The sequence below is a fragment of the Anser cygnoides genome, chromosome 21 (genome assembly GCF_040182565.1).
Source record: "Anser cygnoides isolate HZ-2024a breed goose chromosome 21, Taihu_goose_T2T_genome, whole genome shotgun sequence".
Taxonomy (NCBI): domain Eukaryota; kingdom Metazoa; phylum Chordata; class Aves; order Anseriformes; family Anatidae; genus Anser; species Anser cygnoides.
This window is the reverse complement of record NC_089893.1, coordinates 2281720-2296451: the sequence shown is the minus strand read 5'-3', so window position 1 is coordinate 2296451 and position 14732 is coordinate 2281720. Positions and strand designations below refer to the sequence as shown.

Sequence of the window (14732 nt, the reverse complement as noted above, 5' to 3'; positions counted from 1 at the left end):
AGCGGTGGCAGCGGTGCTGGAGAACAGCGTGTCCCGCGGCTCGCCTCCCCAGGGGTCCTGCCGAAATCTGAACTGTGTGGTTTACAGCTGAAATGTTTCACTGTGTGTCTTGGCTTCCTCCTAGCAATGAGATGCCCAGCATTCTCGTCATGCAAACAATCCCGCGTCTCCCAGAGCTGCCCCAGCCAGCAAAATGTTAGATAAAAGTTTGAGATGTGTGTTGTGTTTAATGCTGCGGAGCCAAAAGTTCTCTGTGTGCTTGTAGCAAAGCAGTCTGCCAGGGACTGCTTCCTCGCAGAGCTGTTCTGCTCCAGAACTCATGTTGGTAAGCACACAAAGAACTAGAAAAGTTTGTTTCTCACTGTATTGCCTCGTTCCTGCAGGGACATCATTTAGCTCTGTTCAGGGTTGTTGCCTGTACTTGGCAGTACCAGTGGGTCAGACCCCCTTGTTTGGAAAGGGACATGCCCTGCTATGCTGTTTATAGGAGCAGATGAATAGCTTGCTTTGGAGTCACAGTATCCTGTATTATCTTGACGCTGCTTAGTATGTCAGCTGCTGAATGCGTAGAGTTGGAAAGGTGCAGAGTAATCCTCCGACACCACTCCCTGAGACCAATTTCCAGGGCTCGATACAGCATGCTTCTAGCTGGATGTACTCTTTCGAGGAGACAAAGAAATTAAGAAACCCTGAAGATACCCTAGATCCCTTTCAAAGGTCTGTTAGATTTTAATTGGCTCCACACACAAATGTGTATAATTAGAGCTAAATAAAATCTGGCACAGACGTTGACAAGCACAAACATCCCGACATGGGGGATGTGCCACTGGGGCTGTCGGATGCGGCGCTCCTGCCCAACCCAGCCCTTTGCCCGTGTGCTGTGGCTTTGAGCACGGGGGCTCCCCGTTAGGAAATCCTGCAGGCGTGTTTTTCTGCTGGGAGTTGCAATCAGTCCTTAAAGTTCTTGGCTCAGGCCGAGAGATTGATCAGGGTTAAAAGAAAGAGGTCTTTGCGCAGAGTGAAGCGCACGTCCCTGATTGTATGTTTTCAGCTTTGGGAAGGACATCAAAAGGCACTTGGAAAAAAGTTGTACTTGGTTTGGGATGCAGCTCCTCTAATCCAAATATATCTCTGTGGCACCACGTGACTGTGGCAGGCTGCTGTTACCTGAGCTGAACTTGGGATCCTTGTGGGCTTTCAGTTCCACGTGCCAGCCCACAGCAAAGCGCTAACAACCACTTGTCCTCGTCACAGAAATGCTTTGCCATCCCCACGTCGTCTGGAGCCTAGTGCTGAACGCAACCAGCCCGCTTCAGGGCACAGCACCTAACTCGGTGTAGTAAATACTGCGCACTCGCACCTGTGCCATCCTTCCTGATCCCCAGGCTGCGGGTGCCAGGAGCTCGCAGGGCAGGGGGGGCTGCAGTACAGCCGTAGATGCCCTCCAGCACCCCAGTCGGGTCGGTGGCATCCTGCCCCAACGCCAACTCGCAGGGCTCTGCCTGGCTCCTGCAACACCTCTGCTTGCAGAGCCGGGGCACGGGGGCAGCCGAGCTCAGCCCCCGGCCCCTCCAGCACCTCCTGGTACCACCGGTGTGGGTGCTGAGGGGGTGCTGTGCGCCTGGTGCTGCGTGGTGCCCGGGGTCGGGCCAGCATCCTCCCCTTCCAGCCCGGACCCTTGGTGGCAGTGGCGTGGAGCTGCTCGGCCCTCGGATATGCAGCACAGAGCCTCTTTGTCTGACAGTAATGTTCTGTGACAGTGCTTGAAATCTGAGTCTGAGCACACATTCCTGAAACCGGGAATCTCGCTGCCTTTCAAACTGCTTCTTTTCTTAACCTTTAAATTAAACAAAAACAAAAATTCCCTGCCCTTCCAAGAGAATTTATAGTCAAAAGATCAAATCGGACAGGAAATGCAACAAGATTGGCATTTGTGTGATCAGACATATTTACCTAAAATAAACAAATAAGGTAAAAGACCTATGCATTCGTGTTTAAAATGAATGGCCAATGGTCTACGTTTAATTTTCCTGTGCAAATACTATTTAAACTACGATGAGAAAAGCCCTCTTGCTAAGCTACAGAAAAATCTTTCTTGTCCCTTAATTCTAGATGAAGGGGATTAGTGTGAACATATTTAACCTCTGACCCTCAAACAAAAGCATTATCAAATTTAGTTGCCAAGTGGTTCCCCATTTAACTGAACTAGTTCAGTATCTCAGCAATTTTTTTTTTCCTTTAAAGCTTTAAAATCTATTGTTGCCCTAGGAACATTCAGAGGTTTAGCAGTCCTCTCTGTTTGGGTTTGAGACGGTTGTCAGAGCGCAGATAAGAGAAACCAACTTTGTACAGTTGGTGTCAGAACTTACTAAGGGTTCAGAAAACAAATGAAACCACCCCAAACAAACATCGCTTGTGGTGGCCTCTGCAGATTAGGCTGTTTTCTCCTTCATTTTCCTGCACCCGCCCTCGTGCTGGTGATGCCCCAGCCTGCTTGGAGGTTTGTGGGTGTTTGCTGTAGCCCCGGAGCGCTCGCTGCGCGCCTCCCGCCCCTCGATGCGGCTGGCGATCGCACCGCGTCGCCCCCAAAGCAGGAAACAAAAAGCCTTCTCTGCTGTCTTAATCTCAGCTTCTCCGTGCTTGGAGCCAAGGCAGCCACAGCCTAAAACGTACGGGTGTGTGCATGGCCACGGGGAGCTCTGGGAGAGCGGTGACTTTGGGGGCTGTGTCTCAGCCGTGCGGCCGCGCCACGTGCTCCTGGCGGGGCTGCGGCGCTGGCGGATGGCCGCTGCTGCCGGACCTGCCCACGAGGAGCACTGCGGGGGCTGCATCAAGGGGTGATGAAATGTGTAAAACTAGGTGGCCAGGGTCTCCCGGCCCGAGGAAAATATTCTGGCTCCGCAGAGGAATGCGGAGAGGGGCCTCCCTTAAAAAGCTGGTGTCCATTTACAGTGCATCTCTCATAAACTCGGCCACTGGGGTAAGGGCAGGGGGACCAGCCCTCCTGGTATGTGATTGATTATCTGGTATTTATGCCATTGAGGACTTTTCAGCAGTTTGGGGTCAAAGGGTCATCTCATGTGTCTTGCTGCAAATCCGCTTCCTTTTGTACAGTGAGGGCTGGGTGAGCAGACACACAAAAACAGCTTTTTCTTTTCCTTGGGAAAAAGGGGAGGGGGGCGGGCTGGTGTCAATGAATTTTTTTTTTCAGTCTTTTCTGAATAGTGTCCTTTTTAATTCTAAAGAACTTTTAATTAAAAGTAGCAGGAAAGTTCATCTTGACAAGGTTTAACTTACCTTAACAGTTACTTTTGTGTCCTGGGATCCTTGTCTCCCCACTTAAAAAAAAAAAAAAAAAAAAAAAGGTGAAATGTTTCTCTGCATTACTATTTTACATCTTCGGGGGTTTACCAAGAGGTCTTTTTAATCTTTTCCTTTTTAATAATGGAGATTCAGGAATAATAAGTGGACATTACAAAATCTGGCTTTGTGTCTGCCAGCAGTCCTTTGCTCTGGTGTTAGATGTTGCCCCAGCACAGCCCCTGTACAGTGTCCAGAGGACAATTTTATTTACTGGCTTGGAAACCGAGGCCCCCCTTTGTTTTCTCACTGCCCCTCAGTGACAGCAGAAACAAATACAAGTTGTGCCACCTCGGACGGGAAAATCCCTGAAGGGCCGCGTGGGGAACCTGCAGCTCCAAGCGTGGCATCGGTGGGGGGCTCTGGGGCCTGTCCCCGGGGTCCTGCTGCCGGTGCGGGGCCTCCAGCCTCCCCGCAGCGCCCTGCCAGGTAGAGGTGGGAGCAGAGGGTGTTGTTCCAAAGCTGGAGGGAGACAGAGGATGTCAACAGGTTTGGGAAAGTTTCCTGCGGAAATGGGGGTGAAAAGAGCAGGCCAAGATTGTGGAAATACAAATTCCAGTTTGAAAACGCTTGTGCTAGAGATTCTCCAGCCAAGAAGACGCAGGGGGGCAGCTTTTGACTGAACAGAAATGCTGGTGAGGATTTCATCACCTCGTTGAGGCTCTTTGTGTAAAGATGGAGACCTCCACATGGTTTCTAACATTAATTTAACCATCATCCAGCAAGCAATGGGAAAAATATGTTTTTGAAAATCATTTTTTCAGCTGGTTCCATTTGAAATTCCCATTGGGAAGAAGAAATCTGGGAACCCTTACTGGTGGTGACGAGTAAGCAATGAGATGACAGCTTCCCTTGTGATGTGGTGGGAGAAAACGCCGCAGCAGCGTGCCGTCGCTGGGCCAGGGGAGATGAGATGCCTGTCCTTGGCCAGGGGAGCAGGACGGGGCAGGGGCAGCAGCACGCGAGGCCTCTGGCGCCGCGCCGAGGGGTGATGCTGTGCACAGAGTAATGCCTCTTGGTCAAGTGAAGCTTCTTTTGCCAGGAAATAGAGGCCAGGAAAATGGTATGCTTGGGCAAGGAAGGATGCCGAGCCTCCGCTCTGCTGGTCAGTCCACGCGTGAGCCGGGGCTTGCTGCTCCCCTCCCAGGCAAAGCTTCCTTCGGCTTCAGTCATAACCGAGCATGCCATATTTCACACCTGGTTTAGAGCTGAAATATCATTGCTGTCTGTTGCCTGTATCTAAATTTAGACCCGTTTGTGACTTCAGTATCACTGAGCTTTCCCCATTCAGCTGCTTGGCCAGATGGGACTCTACAGCAGCATTTATTTCTCTAGTCAACATGCAAAGAGGTCTTTTGTAACTGCCTCAGTCTTGAATTTGCATTGTTTAGCAGCAGAAGGACGGAAACGTCACCATTCCATACCCTTCCATCCAGTCTCTGCAGAGCAGATTATATTCCTGTTATTGCTGTTCTTTTGGTGGCTGTAAGCTAATTGGTACCAAAACGCCTAAAGAGTGCTGAAAAGTGAAGTTTGTCTCCTTTGATGTGCTCTGTTTTTGGCCTTCTGAGCGTTTTTTGATATACTTGATAAAAGGGGTCTTGGGACTAAAACTCTGCCAGCGTACCCGAGCAGAGCCCCAGCAGCAAGGAGGAGCAGGACAAGGAGGCGATGCCTTGGGCTCGTCCAGGAGGGCTCAGCATTTGTAAATGTCTTCAAGTCACTGCTTGAACTCAGACATAGAAATTACACTTGAACATGCAGAGCACCTTCCATGTGAATTCTGCCCAGCATGTTCCCAGGCTTGCACAGCGTTAGGAATTAGGATATCTCAACGCCTCCCATACAAGTGGTGGAATTGCAGTAAAACATAATTGGCCCATAAAAAGTTAATCTTATTTTCATTTCAAAACATAAGCTTTGCACGATCCTTGATTTCTTCAGGAGGAAAACCTGTTCATACCCCATCAGTGCAGGTGTGTGCTGCTCGGGGTGGGCAGGATGCAGCCGGCTGCGGCGGCGGAGGCGAGGAATGCATCAGGGCCAGGCAGCGGCGCTGCTCCTCGGCCCTGCTCTGCTCGAGCACAAAAAACATCATAAAGTGCTAAAAGCAGGTGCGGCGGCGGCAGGTCCTCGTGGTGCTGGTTTCTCCCAGTGCCTCCCCATGGCCGGCAGCAGAGGTGCTCCCGCCTTGGTGCAGGGAGGTGGCCGTGGTGCGCAGCGCCCGCCTGTCCTCCGTGCGTGGTTCCCTGGTCTTCCGAGGCAGTCGTGGTACCCGTGCGCTGCGTCTCCTCCGCACCGTGCCCGCAGCGCTGTGCTGGTGACCGCGGTGCCACAGAGCATGAGCAGGCGGGCAGGGGCCGCGGCAGCAGCACCCCAGTGCCCGACAGCCCCCGGCTGGCAGGCGGCCCTGGCCCGCGCCTGTGTGCTTTGTGTCGTGACCTGGAGATCGTGGGCGTGCCGCAGTCTTCATCTGGAATTAATGCCCCCTTCCAGATACGTATGCCGTGATTAACGCCTTCTTTGGATACGAACCCGCTCGCTTCTGAGTAATTTTTCACCTCGAGTCCAGCTGCTGCTGTGATTGACATAAAGCCATTCTATAAATAAAGTCTTTCTCTCGTCTCATAAAGACTTTGTGGTTTAGTTTGCTTTCAAGGTCAAGATCAGACCTTTCTAAATAAACACATATCAAAGGATCATTAGCAAAGCAGCACTGTTAAATTGAGATATTAACTTCTGTCAACTGTGCGTTTCTTTTTTGTTCTGTAACTCATGACTGCAGTAGGTTTTTATTATTTTGGCCCTAGGCGGTAGCATCTGGCTTCTGTAGAGACTGTAAAAATTAAAAAGCAACACAAATCATTGCGAGAGAAAAGCAGTAAATTCAATGATAAGAATTTAAAATTAAAATGTTTCAGTGCTTTTATATTCTGCAAAACATGAAACGAATGAGTTCTGTGCCTGTTGCAATAAAGCTACCACCGCTAATAGTCACTTGATTTTTTTTTCTCCCCGCTCGCTCTCCCATGTAATAATTCTTGCCTGAGCAATCGCAGAAAAATATAATAAAGAAGTAAACTGAGGAGGAGGAGGAAGGGCAGCAGGGGAGGGAGAGGTGCCAGAGTAGTGACTTCCTGATGGTGCTCGGGGAACAAAGGGTTGGAGAGACGGGGCCGCGCTGTCCCGGCAGCGCTGCGGAGCCGTGCGTGGTGTCCCGGTGCCCAGCGGTGCCCCGATCAGCCGTGCGGCGATGCTGGGCCCACAGGCAGGCGCTGCGGGAGCTGCCCGGGGACCCACGGGGGCTGGTTGGAGCTGGGGCATCGTTTCCATGCAGGCTGCCGCTCCTGGCCGCGCAGCGACACGCAGCGAGGCGCGGGGCCTTTTGTCTCCCTCAGCCCTGTGAACTTCGCCAGCCAAAGGAGAGGTGAGAAGCGGATCCGGTCATTTTGCCTCACTAAAGGAGAATGAGAGCAAGTGTGAAGATTAGGGACGGAGAGGTCGAGCGAGGAGGGTGTGACTAATGCGCCGGGTCATTCAGATATGGGACCACATTGTTCCCCTGTCCAGATGGCCCTTGGAATAAATCACCTCCGGCGAGCGCAAACTTCCCGGGCAGGCGCGTTTGTTCAGCGCCCGCCGGCTGCGCGGTGGCGGTGCGAGCAGGGACCGACCCCAACAGCAGCCGCCTGCAGCCCTGCGAGCTCCCTGACAAAGACGTCACTCGGGTGGTTGTTGCCCGCTCCGCTTTTTGTGCTGTCCCTCTGCGTTTTGGGAATCCTCTTCTTCCCCCCCCCCACCTCCATCTGCATCCTGCCTTGGGTATCATTCATCTGCCCCCTGGGCTTTGGCCTTGGCCTCCAGCCTGTGGCACCCATTTCACCTGTTCCAGCATGGCTGTGAGACTCCTCTCCGCAGTCACTGAGACGCATCCCTCTTTACTCATCCTTCCCTCTGCTATGGAGGAAAAATCTGTGCGCTTAAAATCCGGCTCTGGTCACTGAGAGGAGAAACTCTGGTGGAGGGTGATGAAACAGTGCCCTGTCTGAGGGAGCTCAGAAACTCCCTGCAGACAAGCACATGGGATAAATTCAAATTTGTGCTCACCCATGTGTTTACAATGTTCTTTCATATACATCTGCTCTTAAATATTTGAGGTTTTCTAGGTATGATAAACCAGTATTGGTTAAAAGAGGACATGCACAAGTGGCAGTTAGTGCTTGCAGAAAGGAAAGCCTCCTGCCTGTGTGCCAGCACGGTCCTGCTCTGGTGCTCGGCAGCCACCCTGCCAGGGAAGAGGAGCCAGCAAAGGAGCCGGCAGCCTGTGCTCCTTTTTAAGAATTAATTTTCTGCAGTCAGTTAAACTTGGGAAGAAAGCTGTGGTATCTCTGAGTAAATAATAATAATCAAACAAATACCCCCTTGAGAGAATTTGCCTTCCATAAAGATGATAATTAGCATGAAAGCTCAGTTGTGCAGTCCAGAGGCAGCCTTTGAAACTGGGATGATTTGGTGATTCCAGCACAAAATGCATCTCATTTGTTCACTGTGTGTTTTTTTCCCCCTCTACATGTTTGTGGGGCAGCTGGATGAACATTATTTGCTTCCACTTCCCGGGTGAGTGATGTCCTGCAGGATGGCAGCATCCTGCCCGCCCCTGTGCGTCGCTGCCTGCGATGCTCTGCCTCCCCGAGGGGCTTCAGGGCAGCTCCCCTCTGCAAGCACACGCTCGTGGCACGCCGGCACCGCTGCCATGCGGACAGGCAGCAGCAGCCGCCGCTCCACAGTGCCTTTGTTTCACACAGGAGGGCTGCATGGAGTGACAGGAGAGCATGATGGGTCTGCCAAGTGCTGCGATGAGACCCTTAAAAAGTGTATCTGTGTGTGCAAAGCATGCGTTCCATGTATGCACAGATGTAGGAAATTGTTTCCAGGAAAGGGCTGTCATCACGGGGCTCTTCTGTGCAGGTTTACTTTGGTGCTGCCAGCTAAAATACCATTTTTCTTTTCATAATCAGGAACACAGATACCGAAACTAGGTTAATCTACTTACACCGGCAATACGCATCCAACACAGTGCTGGGGCAAAACACAGTCTCAGCATGCCACGTGGAAGCTGTCTTGGAGGTGGTGCTGCCAGGCCAGTGTCCTGCTGGCATCACGTACAGCTGCCTTGCCTTCATCCCCTCTCCTCTTCCTCTCCTCCTCCCCGTCCCAGCAGGGCGTGCACTGCAGCAGCCCTTCCTTCTTCCAGCACGTCCCTGGGGATCCCGGCATGCCATGTGGAGCCCAGCATACATGCTGAAGTCCCACTGCTCTAACAGTTTTCAATCCTATACTTAAATGCTTTTCTGAGAAGGGGGGTGATCACCGGTCCAGCTCACTTCCCCTACAACGTCTGCTTTTGGCCAACATGAGCCAAGGCCCCTTGGGAGTGAAGGTGACCCACAGCTTTCCGTCTGCGGTCCTTGCATTGTGCACATCCACAGATGTGCTCATGGTTTCTTCTGCTTGCTGCCACCATCCCATGTTACTGAGGCTGATAAAAATACCATGCTCCCCTAGCCCTGCTTTTCATGCAGGCGAGCTCCAGCATTCGCAGCTGCGATGAGGAGCATTGTCTGGGAGATGGTGGCTGTGAAGGAGCCGTTGACACAGTGACAAAAAAATTTCAAACATCTCTGAAATCTAATCTTGCAAGCGCCAACAATCCCTGGACTCTTGTTTTGCGTAGCAAGAATTTTTTGGAGCCTTCCACTTCACTCTTAATGATAGTGGCAACAATTTTTTGCATGCCTCTATTGCATGCACACAATTTAAGAGATTAAGTTAAATATAAAGATTGAGTGAAGACTGAGTCTCGTTGAGGCGCTGACCAGAAGGAATTTGCATGCATGGTGTATGTGTGTTAGTATACACGTGCACATATATAAATGCATTTTTTGGTCATGCAGCTCGCAGTTACGGCTGGTCTCGTTGTGCTTGCATTGTTTGAGTGGCGGGATGAAGGTGGCCCTGCTGGTGGGGAGCAGGGTGGGACGGGCTGTGTGTGTCCTAGGGCAGTCTGTGCAGATGCTCCGTGATTGTGGCCCAGCCATGGAGCCTGCTGGTGCGGGGGGCCGGGCGGAGGGCTCCTGCGGGAGACAAACTGAATGTTCGGAGGTTTGACGGTGGAGGCAACAGGTAGTGCCTGGCTCTGCTGGTGTCCTTCACTGTACTCGTTGCACCTGGAGCCTTCGTGGCGTATCCCTCTGCAGCCTTTGATTAAGGGTTTATAATGCTATTGATTATTGCTGTGACGGATGGACAGAACTGCCTCATTTTTTTTTGATTTTTTTAACACTGGTCTTAGAAAAGAAAGGAAAAATGTTGCAAACCAGGTACCAGCAGCAAAAAGCATGATAGTAGGTTTAGACCTAGGATAGCAGAAAGAGGAGAGTTCAGGTTTGCAGTCGTGGTGCCTGCTCCAGCTGTGCAAAACTGCCACAGGGTCACTCGGTGGGTGCCAAGGTGCCAAAACCATCCTCACCTGGGGTCCTGGTGCCAGCGGGCTGGGGCTGGGGGAGCAGGGTGGGAGGCGAGGCCGGGATGGAGTGGCCGGACCTCGCACGCGCACGCACACGCGGGGGGGAAAACTTGAAGTCAAATGTCTCAAAGTCAGATCCCTTTTTAGTATGAATTTGCTGTATCTCATTCTGAGCACTAATTCCAATTTAATTGCAAGTGGCCTGAAGCCTCTTCAATAGGAGTAACAAATGGTTTGATTTTGTAAACTTCATCAGACTGCATTTTAAATGCGACACACTAGCCCGGCTCGAATGCCAATGAAGCACTGAAGTAGCTCTCTGTTTACTAATTATCCGTTTTTACTTCAAGCCACGCTGGCTGGCTTGTCTGATTAAATCGGATTTGTGGGATAGAGAACAGCTAGCAGAGTTTTCTCTATAGTAAACGAGATTGAAACTATGGACCGCCTGGCTGCACACTGTAAATTATATTTCCTTTTAAAGGGGACGTGTCTCTTTTATTTCTTTGGCGTACCTCCTGCATGTTAAACTTTGTGGTACGGAAATGCACCAGGCTCCTTTTAAAAATACAGGGAAAAACAAACCTGCATCCCTGCCATATGCCTATCTGTCCCTGAGCAAATTTTATTTTAATTCCTTCTGCTGTGGAGTCAGAGTATGGAAAAAAGTATGAGGATTTTAGCATTCTTCACCAGAAGTTTGAAAAGGGAAGAAAAGTCCCTGAATAATGGGAAATACATCTTGCTTGCCTTTAAATCCGTGGTGATGCACAGCTCACAACGCCTGTTTGGGAGCAGTCTTTGAGGAGACCGAAGCATGCATATCCACGCGTACAGCCATAGTCTCAGGGCTTTTCCTCCCTCGAGCAAGTATCAATCCTGTAAAAATCAGATTTCAAATCACCTGTTATTTAAAACTGCCTTGCACAAATCAGGCGGCGCTCTCTTCCAAATAGTTAATGTTGCGTCCAAAATCTAATCTACATGGCAGACTATTGCTCCTGCCTTGGAAACCCGCAGCACTGGTACACGCTGTATTAATTGTTTACTGCTGCAAGCTGGAGGCAAACAGCACATAGGCTCTTAGAGGAGAAAAAAGGGAAGATGGGAGAAGGTGGCTATTGAATGCGGCGTAATAGGGCTGTGCTTAAACCTCCACTGTTGCTAAGACTTTAATTCCACAAGCTTGACCTATTCTGCCCTCTCTCTTGGTATCTATCTTTGTGCCTAGAGCTTTTTATATTTTAATTTGCTTTTGAATGTCCTACAAAATTAATGGTATACTTTTTGCCATTGTGCGGTGTACAGTACAGGGAAGGCCCCGTGGTGTTCGCTGATAGCCGCGTTTCCCTGGAAATGAATGGTCACCGCACTTTCTGTTCCATATTCGCCCCTTTTAATTGTTGACAGTAAAAAGCGTTTAAATGCTGCTTAATTTGTAATCATCTTCCAGAAAAAGGAGAGAAACCATTAAAATGTCAGTGAAATGAATAAATCCGTCTTCCTCTTTTTGTGCGTATGTGGCGGCAGCAGTGTTTATTTATCGGGGGTGATTTTTCTTTCAATGCCTGGGCATTCAAACATCCCCGTGGCTCCAAAACCACAGGGTGCCGCCGCTGTGCTGTGGGGAGGCAGGGGCTGCCCTGCGCAGGACATGGGGCACCGGGGAGTTTTTCAGTGTCACCCCCTTTTCTTGTGCTGTCAGATCTTGCACCATGAGCTCAGCTTTTGGAGATGGGCATGTTTAGGGTGGTTGGCTCTGCTTTTGACCTGTGCTGCCCCCAAGCATCTTCATCCTTCCTCCTCGGCAGGTCCCCGAAGCTGCTCATTCCCTGCTCGTGCACTGGGCACGCGTCTGGGTGCAGAGGCGCTCTGCTGCCCCCGTCCTTGCTCAGGTGTTCTTGAGGGGTCCTCCCAGACATCTGCCAGAGCTGGGCTGGAGGGGACCAGAGCTGCCCCAGGCCCAGCCCATGAGGGCAGGCAGCACAGCGGAGATGAGGGCTCTCCAAAAGTCACGTCAGCTCTTTCCGTGATGCTAAAAAAACACACAGTGTATATCAACTTAGTTTGCTGAATGCTGATGGTGGACGGTGCCCAGCAGAGCCACCTGAGGCCTGCCTGAAGCCGTGACCCCTGGTTCTCGTAGAGCCACCTTGGTTGTGCCACAGGGCTGCAAATGACTCGTGCCTGGCCCTGTCTTCTGCAGCCCTGGCATGGCCACATCCTGCTGCGTGGCACTGAACCAGGCAGGTCAGGATGGGGTACAGGGTCCCCTGGCTGTTGCCTGCGTCCTGTGCCACCAAGCTGGGCTGTCCTCAGCCTTCAGACCCACTGGATGTGCTAGGTCTGCTCTGGGCACTGCTGGTAGCAGGTGGCCCCCACAAGCCATGCCAGTGCCTCATTGACCTCCCCATTAAGGGTCTTTTACCAATTTATTTGCTAATGCATAGCCTAATAAATAAAGAAATAAATAAATAGATAGATAGATAAATAAATAAATAAATAAATGAGCCTTTCCTGGTCCTGGTGGGCAGCACCCCACGGCAGCACAGCCTACAACCACCTTCTCCCTGTTCTCTCTGACGTCCCCGTCCTGGGGCAGCAGCTCGCATGGCTGAGCAGCGCGGTGGGACACAAGCTGCAGCTCTGGGTCAGCGTGTCCCCGGCCACCCATCCCCAGCCAACCGTCCCCTGCCCACCCCAGCAGCTGGTGGCTGTGTCCCACCAGGGACTGGGCTTCCTCTGCCCGCGCTCACAAGGCAACTCCTCTCCGGCGCAGCAGCAGCGGTGGCGGCGGCCGAAGTTAGCCCAATTTTTCAAGCAGGGGCCAATTAGTTTCACAAATGAGGGCCCTATGGTGCCAGGGAGGATTTGTTCCGGGCCTGCGCACTGGCCTGGCGGCATTGTCCTGCCCCCACCCCCGCGGGAGCCCATTGTCCCCGGCCCCAGCGGGGCTGCTCCTGGCGGATTGATGGGGGCCGGCGTCCCGCCGGCCGGGGCCCCCGCAGCACAGCTGGCCGCGGCGCAGGGGCTCGGCCCCACCGACCTCTGACCCATCCTGCTGTCACCGTGAGAGCGCGGCCGGGCTGCATACCGCTCGGGATTTGCTCCGCGCCACCCGTTCGGGCAGGCTTTGTGTCTCACGGGTACTTGGGGGAGTTTTGTCCGCAGCTGCGAGCAAGCGCACGTCCCCCAGATAAATCCACGGGGAGAGAGGAGGCGGCATCTTCACTAGGGCCATCTTGCTGCCCCGTGTTTTTATTCGTTTTTTTTTCTTCACATTTTTGGCGTCACTCGCCTGCCCGGTGCACGCCTCGCCAAGGAGGATGGCCGACACCAAGCAAAGTCCCCAAAAACACGAGTACGTGTGGGCCGTTCCTTGTGGAGGAGCAGCCGGTGGCCAGAGCACGTCCGCTGGTGCCACGTTCACTGTGCAGGTCCCCGTGCATGTGGAGCACGGCCCCGTGCCGTTCTGCTGGAGGACACAGCTTTGCCTTCGGGGGTACAGAAGCTGCCCCTGTGCCGCTCCCAGGGCACTTTGCCACCAGGACGGTGCAGGAGAGGAACAATCCCCTGCCTTCAGTGTGCCCTGGGGCTTGGCAGGGTGGTGCTGCGGGTGCCAGGGACCTCGCGACACCCGGGGGCTCTCCCAGGTCCCCCACGTGCATTGGCCTTGCACTGCCTCACAACCGGCTTCCTCTTGGATTAATTTTGGCACAGCAAGGAGCAGCCCCCCCAAACCTGTTGTTTCTTAAAGGTGTTGCGTATTTGTTGGTTAGCTTGAACATCTTGCTGCTGCTAATGAATTGCTAATACAATTTTCTAGATAATTTTATTTCCATAGTCCTCACATTTTAATGTCTCCAAAAAGCTAGCATTTATTTGCTTAATCTCCCAGTGTAATACAATTTGCACTGACTCATAGGTTCTGAACAATCAGCTATGCATAAACTAAAACAAATTGTTTAATAACACAAAGGTCTTATATTTTTATTGACGGTGTGTAAGTATCTCTATTTTTGTTTTTTTACTCTTGCTCTTCTGGTGATGCAGCCAATTTTATACTTGTGTGTGACTCGTAGGATTAAGTTTCTGTTGGTATTACCATTAAGGGTCGCAAGCTGTGCTGGAGGTGTGCATGTGGTCCTTCTGCATTCAGCCCTCTGGCACCCAGGGAGGCTTTGCACAGTGCTCACGCGTGCAGTGTTTCTTCAGGTCCTGTTTCCACCTGGCTGTTAGGAGCTTTGAGCTCTGTTTTCCACAGGTGCATGCAACAACACATCAGAACATGGGTAATTACACAAACAGCTGCTTTGCATTTGGGTTGGGGGTGTGGTGCTGCTGGGAGCTGTGGGGCTGGGCTGTCACCTACAGCAAGGGGTTTCCACCTGGGCCCAATGCAATAAAGTCCCCCTGCCCTCCTGTTGCACTCCTCCATGCTGTGAGACCAGGATTACCGGGGTCCCAGCACCAGCCGCCCTGAGTGACCAGGCCAACCTTCCTGAACCAGGGATTGTGCCACACAGGAGCGAGGGCTGTGGGTCTCTGCCCCTTGCACAGTCCGGGGATGCACGTCCAGGAGCTGAGCGTGCGAGGTGCAGGTTCCTGGCAGGGAATGGGAACTGGTGGTGGTGCAAAGACCTGGCTGGTGTCCATTGTGGGAGAGTTGATGCCTGTGAGTGGTAACTGGGGCTTGTGGTCCTCTTCCTTAAGGCTGCCAGCTCCTGGGAAGCTGGTGTGAGGCCTTGGTGCAGGAGGTGCTTTCTGCATGTTTGGTGTTAGTTGTTCTTGGGCATCAGACAAAGCATGATCCACAAGTACTCTACCTTATTTTCCATCTTTTTCA

The 14732-nt window shown here is 52.0% G+C and overlaps 1 protein-coding gene across 2 annotated transcripts in view; it reads left to right on the top strand.

Annotated features, from left to right (window-relative positions):
* ZBTB16 (zinc finger and BTB domain containing 16) overlaps positions 1-14732 on the top strand; it is a 91991-nt gene that overhangs the window by 67800 nt on the left and 9459 nt on the right. The window lies entirely within an intron of this gene.